At 32.1% G+C, this 7,720-nt stretch overlaps 1 pseudogene across 1 annotated transcript; it reads right to left on the bottom strand.

Moving 5' to 3' along the window:
* Positions 1-3,564: 3,564 nt before the first annotated feature.
* Positions 3,565-3,645, bottom strand: BDBG_17097 (annotated as a pseudogene). The gene has a single exon. The product of its transcript is annotated as a tRNA-OTHER (tRNA).
* Between the last annotated feature and the right edge of the window lie 4,075 nt (positions 3,646-7,720).

The following is a 7,720-nucleotide window of genomic DNA, read 5'->3' as shown; positions in this document are numbered from 1 at the left end:
ATTCAAGCTTTTCTCTCCAGAGAGATAACTTCTCATGATCAACTTTTTCAATATTTAAAGAAGAAAATTGATTTTTAATCAGAGAGTATAGTCTGTACAGTTGAGAAGGCATTTTCTTTGAAGAGTTATTTTTATTCCAATCAAGAAATCTATTCCAATTCAGTTCATTATCAGAGTTAATTAATGGAAATGAAGAAGAGACTCTTTCTCTGATTATATAATTTGAGCTCATTCTTACAACTCTCAGAGCATAGTTCATACAGGCCTTTTTAAATCTAATAGCAGGAGGAGGAATTGAAGCTTCAATTTTCATTACTTTAATAGAAGATGATTTGAATGCTTTCAGAATTCTTCTCAAGGCTCTGTTTTACAGACTTTGAAAGAGTTCAGTGAAATTCCCTTGATTATTTCATCAAACTTGAACTTCATAATCAGCTACTGATGTAATACAGGCTATATATAACTGTCTCATAGCCTGGAAGAATAGACCCCTCTCTGTATTTGATAGTCTGATTATGTTATTCAATAGTCTTTCTGCCTTGACAGTTCTTTGTTAAATATGATATTTAAAATTCAACTTAGAGTTTAATCATACTTCTAATCATTTGACATTTACACTGAGTTTAATCTCTCTATTTAAAAGAGTTAGAGATAGTCCTTTCTCATTGAATCTCAGAAAGAAGTGAATTAACTCAGTTTTATTCATATTAAATTGAATTTGATTGATATCTGCTCTAACAAAGATTTTCTTTACAGCTTCTTCAATTACTTTCAAATTCTCTTTGATAGTTTTTGAGCTGTAGACTAGATCAATATCATCCATATAACTCAGAGATCACACTATTCTCATATTTCTATTTTTAAATAGATATGCAGTGTATATTGCAAATAAAATGAGTGAGATTGAAGATTTCTGTGATACTTCTATTTTTATCTCAGTCTTGTCTTATTTCATTTCATCAAAGAAGAGTTATATACTTCTTTTAGATATAAAACAGTTAACTCATTTTATTAGAGAAAGTGACAGTTTTAATATCTTCAATATCTGAATTAACTTTGACTTTGAAACATGATCAAATGCTTCTTTTATATCAATGAAAACTGCAGTTGAGACCAGACTCTCATGTTTTGCTATTTAAATATCATGAATAACTGAGAGAACAGTGTCAATTGCAGAACACTGTTTTCTATCTCTCATTTGTTCACTGAATAAAAGAGAATCATCTATAGAGCTTATAAAAGATAGTTGAGTAGTTATTATCTTTTCTAAAACCTTTTCTAGACAGTTCAATAGAGATATTACTCTATATGACTTAGGAATTGAAGTTTTTCTATTAGGTTTTGTAAGAATCACTCCAGTGGCTTCTCTCCAGCATTCAGAATGATATTCATTTTTCAAGAGATTGAAAAAGAGCTTAAAATATTCATTCTTTAAGTAGGAATATGTATTCTGAATAATTAAGTAATTAATTGAATCAGAACCTGCAGCAGTTTTAACAGAACTTGAGAAGATAGCTGACTCTAATTCATCTTATGTAAGATCAGGCCATTTCCAGTCATTTTCATCAATGTAGTTGAGAAGTGATATATTCTCTTTCTCTGAATCTGAATCTGAATCTGATGAGTTCTGAAAGAGAATTCTTATAAAAGCTTGACATTTTTCCTCAAAAGAGTTTGCTGTATATGATTCATTCTGAAACTCATATTCTAAGGCTGGAAGTTTTGCTACACTTCTTGTTTTAGTATAGTTAAAAGCTTTAAAAACTTTCTTTTCTTATGCTTCTTCAAGAAATTTATTCCAGCAGTCTGTTTTAACTCTTTTAATATCTGAAAAATATTCATTTCTGACAGCTTTGAACTCTTCATTAGATATTATATCATTCTTTCAATCTCTTCTAGCAGTAGCTAATTCTTTTCTTTTAGATAAGATATTCTCATTTCATCAAGATTTTGAATACTTAGAAGATTTTCTCTTTGAGATATTATCTCTAACACTTGTTAGAATAATAGATATAATAAGCTTCACTCTATTCTCAAGTATTTCATTTGAGATATCTTAATCAGAATTTCAATATAGCTTATTCTATCTTTCAGATTTTAATAGTTTTATACTTTCTTTAACTGCTTTTCAATCAGCTTTTTCAAAGTTATACTGATTAGAGAGAAGAGGATTTTCACTCATTTATTTTTCACTCAGTTCAATATCAAATTGAATAATCTCATAATCTGATTCTGATGTCTCATTTGAATTAATAAATCAGTTTACAAGTCTTCTTTTCATTAGATTTTGTGATATGAAGATTAGATCTATAATAGACTTCTGTTTCATGTCTTTTCTAAAGAATGTTTGTTGATCAGACTTATTAATCAAATCTATTGAATGCTCAAAGATTCATTCAATCAGATTATCAGCTCTCACTACTCTCTTACATTCTGAGTTTCATCAGAGATGATGTGTATTGAAGTCTTCTGCAATTATAGAGTTTCTTGATGAAATTATGTTCAGAAATTCTCTATCAATTATTCAGATATTATTATATTTCTTCAATGACTTTTCATTATAGATATTTATGAGCTGTATAGTATTAAACTCATTTTCTTTATCTATAATATCACTCATCAGAATATCAGGGTCAGACATGATATCAAATCTTAGATTAAATTGATATCTTGATCTCTTTCTTTCATAGATCACTACTCTTGACTTTATCTCAGACTTTTGAGATAAAAAGCAGTAGTAGCTTGAATGAGAAATAACATATTTTTGCTCAGCATCAAAATTCGGCTTCTGAAGCAGTATAAAATCAACTTTTTATTCAAATGCAATTTGAAGATAAGAATAAATGCAATTTGAGTTTCTATTCACATTATTTTGAATAAATGTGATTTTTGAAGACTACGGGCGCTAGCCACCCGCAGGATGCATCTTAAGCTAATTACATTTAACCCTCTATAATTAACTGACCACCGCGTCTGTCCTCTCAGGCCAGCCACTAATTTCCAGGGGTGTTAGTTAGTGACTGCCACCGCCCACTTGGTGGTGTACACACCAAGCTTCTGATTGCTGATCTCGGCCTCATTAGATGCCCATAGGCCTACCAATCAGCTGTCGTGGCCTCACCCCGTGTTAGGGACTAATCATAGGCTTGATGACTGCAGTCCTCTCTGCCAGTATTAGGGCTTGGCAGGGAGCTTGCAGGCTCTAGCCTATCAGAGTGCCCTGCCTAGGGCCTAGATGTGCGTCTAGGCCTGCTAGTCGGGTGATTTTCAAAATCATTCTCTGTATTTGGGGGGGAGCTAGGCTCCGATGACAGCCCTAGTGAGGGACTCACTTAAGTAGTGTATAACCACTACATTAGGCTTGGCTCTATATCATTAGAACCTTGACGGGTGCACAGTAGGATAGTGGGACATTGGCACCTTATGTCAGCCCTGGTGGGTGTTCGCAGGATCTCACTTAACTAGTGGCTTGGCTTGCAGTAGGGAGTTCTACCCCGCACCAAGCCTTACTAATTAGGCTCAGCCCCTATTACATGAGGGCTTTCATGGGTAAGAAGTGGCAGGTGCCAGCGGTGGGATTCAAACCCACACACCCCTAATGTGTGCGGCCTTGGTTACCAGTCTTACCAACTGGGCCACGCTGGCTCAGTATCAGAAGTAAAAGTGAGATTGAAACTTTTAAATAAAATTTATAAGAAGACAGTGAAAAGCATTCACTGTGTTCAGAAGCAGTGAATGAAATACTATAATTGAAAACATCTTTTAATGAAGTTCTTAATAGAGGATCAAGTGCTACTTTTAGCAAAGAATATCAAGATAATAAGACTGTATAAGAAGCTTAGTAAGTGATAACTAGAATCTTTCTCAGTAATAAGAGTGATAAGTAAGCAGATATATAAGTTAAAATTACTCTCAGAATTGAAATCAATTCATTCTATTTTTTACATTTTCTATTTGAAGCTCTATAAGCAATGTTTCAGAGTGAAGCTGTCTCAGCTAAATGATATTAAGATTGAGAGTGATATCAAATATCTTATAAAGAAAATATTGAATAAGTGAATATATTACAGCAAGCTTCAATATCTTATAAAAGAAGAAGATTATCTGTTATCACAGAATTCATGAGAATTGTTTAAGTATTTGAAAAATACTGAGAAAGAGATTGCAAGCTATAAGACAGTTAGTAGAGACTGTCTTATTACACATCAGAGATATTGAGTAAGAAATACTACTTAAGATCTCTCATTTTTTTTCAAAAGATTTTTTTTAGAGATAATCTTATAGTAATAAGTCAGTGTCTTATGAACTCTGTAGCACTCTTCTTCTATTTTCTCTCAAAGAGTTTTTAGAAGTTTAATGAGACTATATAAGTGTAAAATTCCTGAAGCAGTTAGAGAAAAGAGATATTTGCAATCAATAAAAGATTAATATTATTAATTCACAGACTGCTGCTATTCTAATAGAGTTACAGCTCACAGAAAAAGTAAAAAGAAAGAATTTCAGAGTCTACTTATCAATAATCATATTCTTATTAAACTCATTCTTCATTATTGAAGTCTCTGACACTGACATCTTTATCTGCTGAGAAGTTAGCACTGCAGTGTTATAGAGAAGCATGCTACAGAAGAGCATGCATACTGTAGAAGAGTATAAGAGATACTGAAATTATCAAATTATTAACTTATAAAGTATCTTGATTATCTGCTTCAACTAAAGTGAGATTCTCTTCAATCAGTGATTAATCTCTGCAGCACTTTCAACAGCAGTACTGACTAATCTCTTCTTAAAATCAGTCATTCTGAGATGTTTTTTTATCTTGAAGACTTATACTTTCATCTTCTTTTACAGATAAGTAAGAAGAACCTTCTCAGTCTTGATAAAATTCATCAATACTTGAAGCTCTGAGATTCTCACTCTATACTGTTTGAGTATCTGAGCTTCTTGTCAGAGTTAATATGATGTCTTCTGTAGAGTAGATAATACTTACAGAGAGATAGAAGTTATTGTTACAGATATAATAGAAATAACAGAAGTGAGAGAAGAGATGAGTATATAAGATTCTCTTCTTCTTCAACTGCTTAGCACAGTGCAGATAAGTAACAGTACTGATCAGAGACTGCATCAGAGTCTTCTTACAGAGAGAAGATAAAGAAACTACAGAACTCTGCAGACTCAACTCAGCAGTATTCTGAGCAGGGCTCAGACATGCTGTAGAAGAGAAACTACAGATTGAGCTTCTTAGAGTCACTGTTTCTAAAATCAAGCTCTTCTCAGATTTCTCTTCAAATGATCACATAAGGTTATACATCACTGTGTTAGCTTAAGAGAGAGACAGTATTACAATAATAGCAGAGAGAGCAGGAAAAGAACTGAACACAGATAAACTGACTGACAGAAGAGATGACATCTTACTACAAGGCACAGTGACTACCACCGCGGCTGCAAGAGAAGCAGGGAAAGAAGAAGAAGAAGATGTGATAATGAGAGCAGTACTTCTGCAGTCTGTTGACATCACTGTCTCTGTCTTTAACTGAGCTTTCTTGACAGTCATGAAGATCACAGCTGTATTACAAAGACATTTACTCACTAGAAAACATCAGAATAAGCTCTTTATTATTCTTCAAGAACAATACTTTCATACACTCACTGTTACAATTGAGAGAGAGGAAAGAAAAATATGTTATAAAAGAGAAGAATCTTTTCAAAAAATTCTGTCACTACTGTTAGCTTTGTCTCTAAAATACATCACTTTTACAGAAAATTTCATATATAGAACAGAATATAATAAGAGATCTGCAAGTCACTTGTTAACTATGTTTTTCACATCTCAAATTGATATATAAGAAACTCACTTATCATGTGTTTGATTTGAACAAAGATGAGAAAAGAAAGATCTACACAGTCAGCAGAAAAGCTCATCTATTTCTTTATACTACATGCAGCATATACACTATCAATCAGTTGATAACTGTTACTATACAACAAAGATAACTCTTAATTCAGTAATCTTAAGAGTATTAGAACTATACTCTTAAAGAAGAGAGTATTATCATATTCTTAGTCATGTTAAAACTCTGTTACAGTTTCACACAGCTCATCACTTTCATGCAGATAATTTCATTCTGTCTAAACCAGTTTTCAATCACTCTATAACATCATTCAGATATATTATAGAAAGATTCAATTAATAGATATAAGAATCTTACTTCTATATAAGATCAGCAGATTACTCTTTCTTAGTAGTAAGATGCTACTGAGATATCACTTCAGCTATTCTCACTTGTAGAATGAGAGAAGAATATTCACTCATTATCTATATAGAATAGCTAGATGCTGACTTCTCATCAAAGAAGTCAGTGATTCATTTTTCTTCTACTGAAATATATATAAGAGTTACTGTGTTTCTTATACAATCTTCTTAGTATACTAAGTATCATATCTGTGATATTCTCACAATAATCCTGTAGCTCACGAGCTCACTATTCAAGCAAGATAGTCAAGCTCACTCATACAGCTTCTTAAACAACTATCTCTATGTAATACTGCTGACTAGTCACTGCTTCGGTTCCACCATGTTACAAAAGTTGATAATCTTGACTATAATCTTATGCTAGAACTTGTCGGACTATCTGAATAAGAAATCTTATTATTATTATTATTATTCTTCAATTATAGATGTATGCAGTCAGAGACTATGACATCTACCTGAGAACTTTTAGTTCTCAGGGTTTTTCCTATATCTGTAAGGTTAACTATTATACATTCATCAATTTCAGATATGCAAAATCAGAAAATTCCAGCCCAGAATACAAAAACTGTTTACAAATTGCAGTGTTTTAACATCATCTCATACTTTGAAACCATTTGACAATATCATGACAAAGGAAAAGAGAACACAGTCTTAAAGATAGACACATTAAATAGATAGACAGAAAGAAATTGAAAGGAAAAGATAAAATAAAGAAAGACTGTAACAAAACAAATTATTAAAAGATAGTATATAGCTGTTTTAACAGACTATATCTGGTTGATTTCCTCCTCTTCATATTCAGATAATTCTGAATTTAGCCATTTTCTTGTAGCTGCTTGAGTTTCTGATAGAAAGTCTATTAAGTATTTAATTCCTGTCTCAGTTGAGAATAAGAATCTCATATTTAATTGATTTAGATCATACTTCTCTTTCAATCTGGCTCTGAGACTATTGTATAATGCACAGTGCATTACAATATGCTCAGGATTCTCATTTGTATTGCAGAATGAGCATTCTATTGAGTCAAATCTATCATCAAATCTTTGTATATAAGATTTGAAATAGCCATGTCCTAGTTTCAGCTGTATTATAGATGAGAATATTTTCTTTTTACATTTAATTGAACAAGATTTCCACTTGGGTTTTGTTTCAAATCTTGAATAATGTATACTCTTCTTTTGTTTCTGCCAGCTTTCATTCCACTTGTCTAAACAAGATTCTTTTATTTTTCTCTTTATAAAAGACCAGGACACAATTTTTTGAATAGATCTGCTTAATTCTGCACCCTTTTTTGCAGCTGAATCAGCCAATTCATTGCCATGAATATTCATATGAGCAGGAACCCAGTGCAGATGAATTATCAGCTTTGATGTTCTTCTCTTTTGAATTTTCAAAATAGAGTTTAAGATCAGTTCAAGATTCATTTGATCATTATGAATCTGACTATTTCTAAGTCTTTTTAAAGCAGCT

The sequence above is a fragment of the Blastomyces gilchristii genome (genome assembly GCF_000003855.2).
Source record: "Blastomyces gilchristii SLH14081 genomic scaffold supercont1.8, whole genome shotgun sequence".
NCBI lineage: Eukaryota > Fungi > Ascomycota > Eurotiomycetes > Onygenales > Ajellomycetaceae > Blastomyces > Blastomyces gilchristii.
Note: the sequence above shows the minus strand (reverse complement) of the source record. Positions and strands in the feature narration are given on the sequence as shown.